The sequence below is a fragment of the Lissotriton vulgaris genome, chromosome 11 (assembly GCF_964263255.1).
Source record: "Lissotriton vulgaris chromosome 11, aLisVul1.2, whole genome shotgun sequence".
In the NCBI taxonomy this organism is placed as follows: Eukaryota; Metazoa; Chordata; class Amphibia; order Caudata; family Salamandridae; genus Lissotriton; species Lissotriton vulgaris.
Window position 1 is genome coordinate 738,723,759 of NC_141699.1, and position 12,798 is coordinate 738,736,556.

Below are 12,798 nucleotides of genomic sequence, written 5' to 3' on the forward strand. Positions count from 1 at the left end.
TAATTACAGTTCGTTACCTAGTGCGGAATTCCTAATGCCTCATTGTTCTGTGTAATTGTCACCCATGGCAATTGGTCAAATGGTGCCCTGACATCATAATGCTACTGCAGGATGTCATCTGAAATGAGGGCAAGCAATAGGATACATTTATCATTGTATTGAAATGGGTAGTAGGAAAGACAGGACTCCAGGCTGAAGGCAAATATTGTGAGATTAAATAAACAAGGGCATTATATGAGATTTATTCATTAGTTTTATGGTGTCGGTGATCATAATATTCTCAGATTCTCTATAGGTGAACTGATAGGGATTTGCAAGAATGAAGATGTCAGAATATGTTGTTTATAGCTTTTCTCATTCGCACTAACTGTAGCATAAACCTTCCTCTGTAAACTTATCAGATCACTGAATGGTCATTGGTGTACCATAACCTAAAAGAATTGCTGTGAGCAGGGTAGGCTGTCACTTGGATAGCAATGAGATCAATTTGTCTACATTCTAATATAGGTGCGAGGGTTGTTTAGAGAGTGGTAGGAAAGGAGGATTAAGATTGACAGGTATGCTAGGTTGAGAATAATATTGAGATTTGAATTCTTTTTGAGCTGTGGATTTTCAAATATTATAGACGTCATAGTACTGATTAATAACCCTTTATCAAAATCTGTTTGTTGTTGTGTTGCATTAGTTTGGGAATATCCAGGTTCTGTTAATAGACTAACAGTGGACTTTTCCATTTGCAGAATATATTGAATGACCAGCAGAGGCAGTGTTGCAGAAGATGATTTCTCTGAGTCGTTAAACCCAAAACAAACAAAATAAATTCAGCAGCTTTCGGCTCGATTTACCAATTTACATGGTGAGTCAAACTCTCAATTTACCATTGTGCTTGTCCTTAAAAGAAGTTCAATGCATCTGATGGCTCTCAGCTCCTTTTAGTGGGGTATTACGCATGAATATTATTTGTCAAGACTGAAGCGATATGGATGGCGCCATGGGCATCAGGATTGCTTTTTAAAGATGTTGATTGTCTACAAGGCTGACAATCCTACTTTAAATACTTGTGCTAACAATATGTCAACGGAGGAAATTAGTGTCTTTGAGGTTGAAATGAGGTGTCTTATATTGGAGCAATTGACTTACTCTCGCATGGAGGGAAGCTAATTTAACCTCCCTCCCTTCACACTGCATGTGTGACTCTTATACTCAAGAAGGATTTCTCTTTAGGATACCCTGTGTTCTTGTACCTCCAGACCCCTTTCAAAAGGGGAGCCCAATGCTTTCAATATTGCAGAGTCCTTTCCCATTACACCTCCCACTTGGCTTGCAGTCATAATTACAGATCGTTACCTAGTGCGGAATTCCTAATGCCTCATTGTTCTGTGTAATTGTCACCCATGGCGATTGTCAAATAGTGCCCTGACATCATAATGCTACTGCAGGATGTCATCTGAAATGAGGGCAAGCAATAGGATACATTTATCATGGTATTGAAATGGGTAGTAGGAAAGACAGGACTCCAGGCTGAAGGCAAAGATTGTGAGATTAAATAAACAAGGGCATTATATGAGATTTATTCATTAGTTTTATGGTGTCGGTGATCATAATATTCTCAGGTTCTCTATAGGTGAACTGATAGGGATTTGCAAGAATGAAGATGTCAGAATATGTTGTTTATAGCTTTTCTCATTCGCACTAACTGTAGCATAAACCTTCCTCCGTAAACTTATCAGATCACTTAATGGTCATTGGTGTACCATAACCTAAAAGAATTGCTGTGAGCAGGGTACTCTGTCACTTGGATAGCATTGAGATCTTTTTATCTACATTCTAATATAGGTGCTAGGGTTGTTTAGAGAGTGGTAGGAAAGGAGGATTAAGATTGACAGCTATGCTAGGTTGAAAATAATATTGAGATTTGCATTTTTTTGAGCTGTGGATTTTCAAATGTTATAGACGTCATAGTACTGATTAATAACCCTTTATCAAAATCTGTTTGTTGCTGTGTTGCATTAGTTTGGGAATATTCAGGTTCTGTTAATAGACTAACAGTGGACTTTTCCATTTTTGGAATATATTGAATGTCCAGCAGAGGCAGTGTTGCAGAAGATGATTTCTCTGAGTCGTTAAACCCAAAACAAACAAAAAAAAATCAGCAGCTTTCGGCTCGATTTACCAATTTACATGGTGAGTCAAACTCTCAATTTACCATTGTGCTTGTCCTTAAAAGAAGTTCAATGCATCTGATGGCTCTCAGCTCCTTTTAGTGGGGTATTACGCATGAATATTATTTGTCAAGACTGAAGCGATATGGATGGCGCCATGGGCATCAGGATAGCTTTTCAAAGATGTTGATTGTCTACAAGGCTGACAATCCTACTTTAAATACTTGTGCTAACAATATGTCAACAGAGGAAATTAGTGTCTTTGAGGTTGAAATGAGGTGTCTTATATTGGAGCAATTGACTTACTCTCGCATGGAGGGAAGCTAATTTAACCTCCCTCCCTTCACACTGCATGTGTGACTTGAAAAGTATCAATAAATACACAGTCCAAATAATCCTTAGATCAGGTTTATTGATATGCACCTTATCCATCAGCTGTCAGGCGGCAACTGCCACTCATAGAATCACAACACAAGAACATTCCACGGCCATGGAATGTACAATTAATAAACATGGAGATAATACTACACATCCTCTTTCTTATAAATAAGACAGAACTCAAATTGAAGAGAAATAGATAAAAATATGAGAATTGCACATAAAGATAAAGTACAGCTTATAACATAATGAAATTTACACAGATAAAACATTTGGTATCCTTAACTTGTATAATCCTTAAGATATGTTGGAACCCTCTTAATACGTGAGCTAAACCTCTGATGGGTTACCCTGGCTTCATCACAAATAACAGGATTCTTCACATTGGATTCATCAGAAACTGTGTAGTTCTTTACAAGAGCAACTCTATTTAAATTCCAAATCTTACCATTTTCCAATTTAACTGAGTTTTTAAAACATTTTATAACACGCAAAGGAGCAGAATATTTTGACCAAGCCAAGGCTCCCACAGGAGCTCTGACTCTAACTAAATCACCAACTTTAAATGTACCTTCTTTCACTCTTTTCCTTTCATCATAACAAGTTTTATTCCTCAACTGAACTTTCTCCTCTCTAGCCCTCCAATCACCAATCCCATTGTTTATCAAACCTTTACCCCAACACATCCAAGCAGGGCTCAAATTCGTATTCGGAATTCTTCCTTTAAATAATTCAAAAGGAGTTCTTTTAGTTGTCATCTGTGGAGAAAATCTATGAGCCAAAATACATTTTTGCAATTCCTCCCTCCAATCCAATGAATTTACCCTTGACAGTTGCACATTCTCCTTAATCACCCGGTTGAATCTTTCCACAGTTCCATTTGTTTCTGGATGATATACAGATGATCTTTTATGTTTTACACCACAGGAGTTTAAAAATTCAGACATCATGCTCGAACAAAACTGAGGACCATTATCTGATAAAAGAGATTTCGGAAGACCTTCTCTTCTAAAAATTTCTTTTAGAAAGGATATAACACAAGAAGAAGTCACCTCAGAAACAGAAGATACCTCCACCCACCTAGAATAAAGATCAATCAAGACTATCAGAAATGGGGTACGATGCTCACCAGCAAGGGGACCTACAATATCTATGGCAATATCTTCCCAAGGACTTGATGGAAGATTACGACAAACCATGGGAGTGGTGCGTGATATCAAAATCTTATCACTCACCCTACATTGCAAACATTCCCTAACCTCCCTTTCAATTTCCTGATCCATTCCTGGCCACCAAAATGAACATCTAATTCTCTCCTTAGTCTTAACAATCCCTAAGTGACCCTGATGCGCTTCTTCAACCAATCTTTTCCTCAAAGAACTAGGAGGAATTAACTTAGTTCCCCTCAAAAGGATACCATTCTCCACCGAAAGTTCATTTTCAACCATACGCCACACTTTACCAAACGAACTATCCCAATTAACATTACCTTTGATTTTGGCAATTACACCTACAATTTCTGAATCCTTACCAATTTCCTCTAACCACTCCTCTTCAAGTATGGCACCCGAGGTAATCTCACATACATTTACATCATTATCACATGTCTCATCCTCAAGATCAACTCCCTGAACCTCATCCACCAATCGTGACAAACAATCAGCAAACACATTTTCAACTCCAGGAATATACTCAACACCAAAATTAAACTCCTGAAGACCAATTACCCATTTACGAATCCTAGATGAAACACAATCCAAACCTTTCAACATAAAAATCTCTCTCAAAGGCTTATGATCAGTGCAGACCATGAATTTCATACCCCATAGAAAATTCTTAAACTTCCTCAACGCCCAATAAATGGCTAGTGCCTCTTTCTCTATGACAGAGTAGTTCAACTCTGCACCCCTCAGACTCCTAGAAGCACAAGCAATGAGTTTCTCTTCTCCATTCCTCCTTTGTTTCAAAACAGCACCCACACCCTTAGAACTAGCATCAGTTACAACAAAAGTCTCTTCAAAAGGTACAAATGCTTGTAAATCCGGAGCATTAAACAAATCTTTCTTAATATCACAGAATTCATTTTCACATTCATCGGTCCACTTGAATTCCTTATTCTTACCTAATAGATTCCTCAAACTACCACTTTTCCCAGCCAAATTGTTTATGAACTTTCCGTAGTATTCAACCATTCCAAGAAATGAAACCACCTCCTCCTTACTTTTCGGGGATGACAACTTCTCAATAGTGTCAACCAAATCTCTTTTAGGAGCAATACCATCAGATGAGATATGATGTCCTAAATAATTCACCTCATTTACAGAGAACTTACATTTTTCATATTTCAAGGTTAAACCAGCATTTTCCAACCTTTTCAGGACCAACCTTAAAGTCTTATCATGTTCCAGTTGATTCACACCATATATCAATAAATCATCTTGATAACATTTCACACATTTAATCCCCTTCAGTATCGAATGCATGACCCGTTGAAAGACGGACGCAGCCGACACAAGGCCAAAAGGCATACGTTTAAATTTGAATGCACCCATAGGCGTTATAAAAGCTGTAAGCTCTTGTGATTCCTGTGTCAATTCTATTTGATGATAAGCTTGTGTTAGATCAAGAGTTGTAAACACTTTAGAATCACCTAAAGTTGCTAACAGTTCATCAATATTAGGTAGGGGAAATTTATCCACCACTACTTCCTTGTTTAATGATCTTAAATCACAACAGAGTCTTATCTCACCATTGGGTTTGTCAGCGACAACCACAGGCGCCAACCATTCAGTCGCCTCTACTGAAGTAATAATATCCTGTTCTTGTAATTTTTTAAGTTCTTGTTCCACTTTTCCCTGAATTGCTATAGGAATTCTCCTAACCTTAGCAATCACAGGTACAGCTTCCTTTTTTATTTTTATAGAATGTTTATAACCTTTTAGACATCCTAATTCAGAACGAAAAAGTTTTGGAAATTCTTCCATAAATGCATTTGCCTTTGACTCCACCTCCTGAATCTGGACTTGAGGATCCGAGTTAGGATTCAAGACCACACCCAAAGCACGCTGATGAGGCCATCCTATCAAAGAATCTCCAACCTTTGAAACATAAATTTTACCCACAGTTATTCTTTTCCCAAATTCAATGGAAGCATCAAAATAACCCATCATAGTAATGGGTGCACCTCCATATCCACCTGGACACACATCCATTCTCCTCAGTTTGTTTTTGTTTTTAAAATACTTCTCATACATTTCCCTTGAAACGATGGTAATGCGGGCACAAGAGTCAAACTTCACCTCTATCTCTATGTCATCTATCTTTATCACACCAGTAGGATGATCCTGCTCATCTTTGACTTTTATCTGACAGATAACCTCCTTAACCTCTTTGTTAACTACCTTCCTATCCTTAGCTTTACAAAATTTAACAAAATGTCCCTTTTTACCACAACCATGACAAACAAAGTTCATGGCTGGACAAAACCTAGAATTTGCCTTATGCCCTAACTTTCCACATCTATAACAGGTAAAACCAGCTACATTAGTTTCCTCTTTACCCATCTCCTTTACGACAGGTTTCACCTCTTTAATTTGAGCTACATCAACCTTAACCTCTTCCACTTTCTCTTCAACCTTTCCTTTATCATTTTTTAATTCATTCACACATTTCAACATATGTTCCACCCTTTTTGCTATCCCAATTACCTCTTCTAAAGGAGGTTCATCTTTGAGCCACAACTCTTCTCTGATCTTATCCTCCCTACACTTCAAAACAAACTGATCTCTAATACGTTCTTCATTCACAGCACCATACTTGCAAGTAGAAGACAATTTTCTTAGAGCAGTAATATACTCTTCCACAGATTCATCATTTCCCTGCTCACGTTTCCCAAAATGATATCTCTCCATAATGGTACTCATACGCGGTAAATAATGTTTATCTAATTGTAGTAAACACACCTCATACTCATCCAAACCCCTTTGTTCTTGTTGAGATAACTCCGGCAAATTTTCAAGCACCTCCTGCCCCTCCCCACCAAGACAATGTAAGAGTAAGGAATGTTTCCTTTCCGCACTTAAATTGGTACCACATACTTTTGCGTAATGCGCAAATATCTTCTTCCACTTACTCCATTTTACCTTTGGCTCTCCTGGATCACTTAAAAAAAATGGAGGAGTGGTCACATTCTGCATAATAAATACTAATGTTTACAACCACCACATGTACTGAATTAAATAAAATGTTCACTTTTTTTTATAACAATTCCTTTTGGTTTGTGAATAGAGAATAATGCAGGATTTTATTTTTAAACCATCAAAGCGACCTTTTTATAAGTAATGAATTAATCTAAGAGCAACTAAAATTTCTATAATTTTACAAATAAATAAACCAAAAATTAATTCACTCTTCTTCCACTTTCTCCAAAACGAACTTAAAGGCTCTTTCAAATGAAAAACATCATAAATCTGAAATAAACTCTTTAAGCGTCACTTTCCTTTAGCACACAAAGAGGTTTCCTGACTCTTTCACATGAAAAACATCGTAAATCTGAAATAATCTCTGTAAGCGTCACTTTCCTTTTGCACACGGAGATGTTTCCTGGCTCTTTCAAATGAAAAACGTCATAAATCTGAAATGATTCCAATTAACTTCACCTTCCTTTAGCACAGGAAGATATTTGTCAAATTACAACCTCTGCCGGTGATCTGTGTTCTTGCGCAGTCTAGAAACGACTTGAGAAAGCGTGGTCAGACTGCTATGTCACACGCACGAACCTGTTGCCATGGGAGACATCCGCCAATACCCAGAGACTGGTTCACCTACGTCACCAGTCAACAAAACAACTTGAAAGGAAAGGATCTCCTCTTCAAAGAAAAAAAAAACGGTAACTGACAAATCTTTCCTCTGCCAGAATCACACGTTTTGCTTCCACTTTATTGCCGTTTAAATGCGCAAAACCCTTCCAAGGTCATCCTGTAACTCTCGAGCAGTTTCAATTATGGAAGACGAACAGATAAAAACGTTAAACACTCCTTCCCATAATGTATATTAAATTCACTGCCGCTGGGGAATATATATATAAACTCCCTTTTTAAATACACTGCCGCTGGGGAAGTGAAGATCGAGTTGCAGGAACACTCTGTTCTATTTAAAAACAGAGTTTCTTTTTTTAAAAAATAATTACACGAAGGGTTTTCCTTTCAAAATACAGCAAAGTACTTAGCTTGACGTTAAGGTGCTTCTTTCATCTTCTTTCATCCCGTCCTCGTCGCCAGTGAAAAGTATCAATAAATACACAGTCCAAATAATCCTTAGATCAGGTTTATTGATATGCACCTTATCCATCAGCTGTCAGGCGGCAACTGCCACTCATAGAATCACAACACAAGAACATTCCACGGCCATGGAATGTACAATTAATAAACATGGAGATAATACTACATGACTCTTATACTCAAGAAGGATTTCTCTTTAGGATACCCTGTGTTCTTGTACCTCCAGACCCCTTTCAAAAGGGGAGCCCAATGCTTTCAATATTGCAGAGTCCTTTCCCATTACACCTCCCACTTGGATTGCAGTCATAATTACAGATCCTTACCTAGTGCGGAATTCCTAATGCCTCATTGTTCTGTGTAATTATCACCCATGGCGATTGGTCAAATGGTGCCCTGACATCATAATGCTACTGCAGGATGTCATCTGAAATGAGGACAAGCAATAGGATACATTTATCATGGTATTGAAATGGGTAGTAGGAAAGACAGGACTCCAGCCTGAAGGCAAAGATTGTGAGAATAAATAAACAAGGGCCTTATATGAGATTTATTCATTAGTTTTATGGTGTCGGTGATCATAATATTCTCAGGTTCTCTATAGGTGAACTGATAGGGATTTGCAAGAATGAAGATGTCAGAATATGTTGTTTATAGCTTTTCTCATTCGCACTAACTGTAGCATAAACCTTCCTCCGTTACCTTATCAGATCACTTAATGGTCATTGGTGTACCATAACCTAAAAGAATTGCTGTGAGCAGGGTTCGCTGTCACATGGATAGCAATGAGATCTTTTTATCTACATTCTAATATAGGTGCTAGGGTTGTTTAGAGAGTGGTAGGAAAGGAGGATTAAGATTGACAGGTATGCTAGGTTGAAAATAATATTGAGATTTGCATTTTTTTGAGCTGTGGATTTTCAAATATTATAGACGTCATAGTACTGATTAATAACCCTTTATCAAAATCTGTTTGTTGCAGTGTTGCATTAGTTTGGGAATATTCAGGTTCTGTTAATAGACTAACAGTGGACTTTTCCATTTTCAGAATATATTGAATGACCAGCAGAGGCAGTGTTGCAGAAGATGATTTCTCTGAGTCGTTAAACCCAAAACAAACAAAAAAAAATCAGCAGCTTTCGGCTCGATTTACCAATTTACATGGTGAGTCAAACTCTCAATTTACCATTGTGCTTGTGCTTAAAAGAAGTTCAATGCATCTGATGGCTCTCAGCTCCTTTTAGTGGGGTATTACGCATGAATATTATTTGTCAAGACTGAAGCGATATGGATGGCGCCATGGGCATCAGGATAGCTTTTCAAAGATGTTGATTGTCTACAAGGCTGACAATCCTACTTTAAATACTTGTGCTAACAATATGTCAACAGAGGAAATTAGTGTCTTTGAGGTTGAAATGAGGTGTCTTATATTGGAGCAATTGACTTACTCTCGCATGGAGGGAAGCTAATTTAACCTCCCTCCCTTCACACTGCATGTGTGACTCTTATACTCAAGAAGGATTTCTCTTTAGGATACCCTGTGTTCTTGTACCTCCAGACCCCTTTCAAAAGGGGAGCCCAATGCTTTCAATATTGCAGAGTCCTTTCCCATTACACCTCCCACTTGGATTGCAGTCATAATTACAGATCCTTACCTAGTGCGGAATTCCTAATGCCTCATTGTTCTGTGTAATTATAACCCATGGTGATTGGTCAAATGGTGCCCTGACATCATAATGCTACTGCAGGATGTCATCTGAAATGAGGACAAGCAATAGGATACATTTATCATGGTATTGAAATGGGTAGTAGGAAAGATAGGACTCCACCCTGAAGGCAAAGATTGTGAGAATAAATAAACAAGTGCCTTATATGAGATTTATTCATTAGTTTTATGGTGTCGGTGATCATAATATTCTCAGGTTCTCTATAGGTGAACTGATAGGGATTTGCAAGAATGAAGATGTCAGAATATGTTGTTTATAGCTTTTCTCATTCGCACTAACTGTAGCATAAACCTTCCTCCGTAAACTTATCAGATCACTTAATGGTCATTGGTGTACCATAACCTAAAAGAATTGCTGTGAGCAGGGTTCGCTGTCACATGGATAGCAATGAGATCTTTTTATCTACATTCTAATATAGGTGCTAGGGTTGTTTAGAGAGTGGTAGGAAAGGAGGATTAAGATTGACAGGTATGCTAGGTTGAAAATAATATTGAGATTTGAATTATTTTTGAGCTGTGGATTTTCAAATATTATAGACGTCATAGTACTGATTAATAACCCTTTATCAAAATCTGTTTGTTGCTGTGTTGCATTAGTTTGGGAATATTCAGGTTCTGTTAATAGACTAACAGTGGACTTTTCCATTTGCAGAATATATTGAATGACCAGCAGAGGCAGTGTTGCAGAAGATGATTTCTCTAAGTTGTTGAACCCAAAACAAACAAAAAAAGTTCAGCTGCTTTCGGCTCGATTTACCAATTTACATGGTGAGTCAAACTCTCAATGTACCATTTTGCTTATCCTTAATAGAAGTTCAATTTATCTGATGGCTCTCAGCTCCAATTAGTGGGGTATTACGCATGAATATTATTTGTCAAGACTGAAGCGATATGGATGGCGCCATGGGCATCAGGATAGCTTTTCAAAGATGTTGATTGTCTACAAGGCTGACAATCCTACTTTAAATACTTGTGCTAACAATATGTCAACAGAGGAAATTAGTATCTTTGAGGTTGAAATGAGGTGTCTTATATTGGAGCAATTGACTTACTCTCGCATGGAGGGAAGCTAATTTAACCTCCCTCCCTTCACACTGCATGTGTGACTCTTATACTCAAGAAGGATTTCTCCTTAGGATACCCTGTGTTCTTGTACCTCCAGACCCCTTTCAAAAGGGGAGCCCAATGCTTTCAATATTGCAGAGTCCTTTCCCATTACACCTCCCACTTGGATTGCAGTCATAATTACAGATTGTTACCTAGTGCGGATTTCCTAATGCCTCATTGTTCTGTGTAATTATCACCCATGGCGCTTGGTCAAATGGTGCCCTGACATCATAATGCTACTGCAACATGTCGTCATCTGAAATGAGGACAAGCAATAGGATACATTTATCATGGTATTGAAATGGGTAGTAGGAAAGACAGGACTCCAGGCTGAAGGCAAAGATTGTGAAATTAAATAAACAAGGGCATTATATGAGATTTATTCATTAGTTTTATGGTGTCGGTGATCATAATATTCTCATGTTCTCTATTGGTGAACTGATGGGGATTTGCAAGAATGAAGATGTCAGAATATGTTGTTTATAGCTTTTCTCATTCGCACTAACTGTATCATAAACCTTCCTCTGTAAACTTATCAGATCACTTAATGGTCATTGGTGTACCATAACCTAAACGAATTGCTATGAGCAGGGTACTCTGTCACTTGGATAGCAATGAGATCTTTTTATCTACATTCTAATATAGGTGCTAGGGTTGTTTAGAGAGTGGTAGGAAAGGAGGATTAAGATTGACAGGTATGCTAGGTTAAAAATAATATTGAGATTTGCATTTTTTTGAGCTGTGGATTTTCAAATATTATAGACGTCATAGTACTGATTAATAACCCTTTATCAAAATCTGTTTGTTGCTGTGTTGCATTAGTTTGGGAATATTGAGGTTCTGTTAATAGACTAACAGTGGACTTTTCCATTTTCAGAATATATTGAATGACCAGCAGAGGCAGTGTTGCAGAAGATGATTTCTCTGAGTCGTTAAACCCAAAACAAACAAAAAAAATCAGCAGCTTTCGGCTCGATTTACCAATTTACATGGTGAGTCAAACTCTCAATTTACCATTGTGCTTGTCCTTAAAAGAAGTTCAATGCATCTGATGGCTCTCAGCTCCTTTTAGTGGGGTATTACGCATGAATATTATTTGTCAAGACTGAAGCGATATGGATGGCGCCATGGGCATCAGGATAGCTTTTCAAAGATGTTGATTGTCTACAAGGCTGACAATCCTACTTTAAATACTTGTGCTAACAATATGTCAACAGAGGAAATTAGTGTCTTTGAGGTTGAAATGAGGTGTCTTATATTGGAGCAATTGACTTACTCTCGCATGGAGGGAAGCTAATTTAACCTCCCTCCCTTCACACTGCATGTGTGACTCTTATACTCAAGAAGGATTTCTCTTTAGGATACCCTGTGTTCTTGTACCTCCAGACCCCTTTCAAAAGGGGAGCCCAATGCTTTCAATATTGCAGAGTCCTTTCCCATTACACCTCCCACTTGGATTGCAGTCATAATTACAGATCCTTACCTAGTGCGGAATTCCTAATGCCTCATTGTTCTGTGTAATTATAACCCATGGCGATTGGTCAAATGGTGCCCTGACATCATAATGCTACTGCAGGATGTCATCTGAAATGAGGACAAGCAATAGGATACATTTATCATGGTATTGAAATGGGTAGTAGGAAAGACAGGACTCCAGCCTGAAGGCAAAGATTGTGAGAATAAATAAACAAGGGCCTTATATGAGATTTATTCATTAGTGTTATGGTGTCGGTGATCATAATATTCTCAGGTTCTCTATAGGTGAACTGATAGGGATTTGCAAGAATGAAGATGTCAGAATATGTTGTTTATAGCTTTTCTCATTCGCACTAACTGTAGCATAAACCTTCCTCCGTAAACTTATCAGATCACTTAATGGTCATTGGTGTACCATAACCTAAAAGAATTGCTGTGAGCAGGGTTCGCTGTCACATGGATAGCAATGAGATCTTTTTTATCTACATTCTAATATAGGTGCTAGGGTTGTTTAGAGAGTGGTAGGAAAGGAGGATTAAGATTGACAGGTATGCTAGGTTGAAAATAATATTGAGATTTGAATTATTTTTGAGCTGTGGATTTTCAAATATTATAGACGTCATAGTACTGATTAATAACCCTTTATCAAAATCTGTTTGTTACTGTGTTGCAT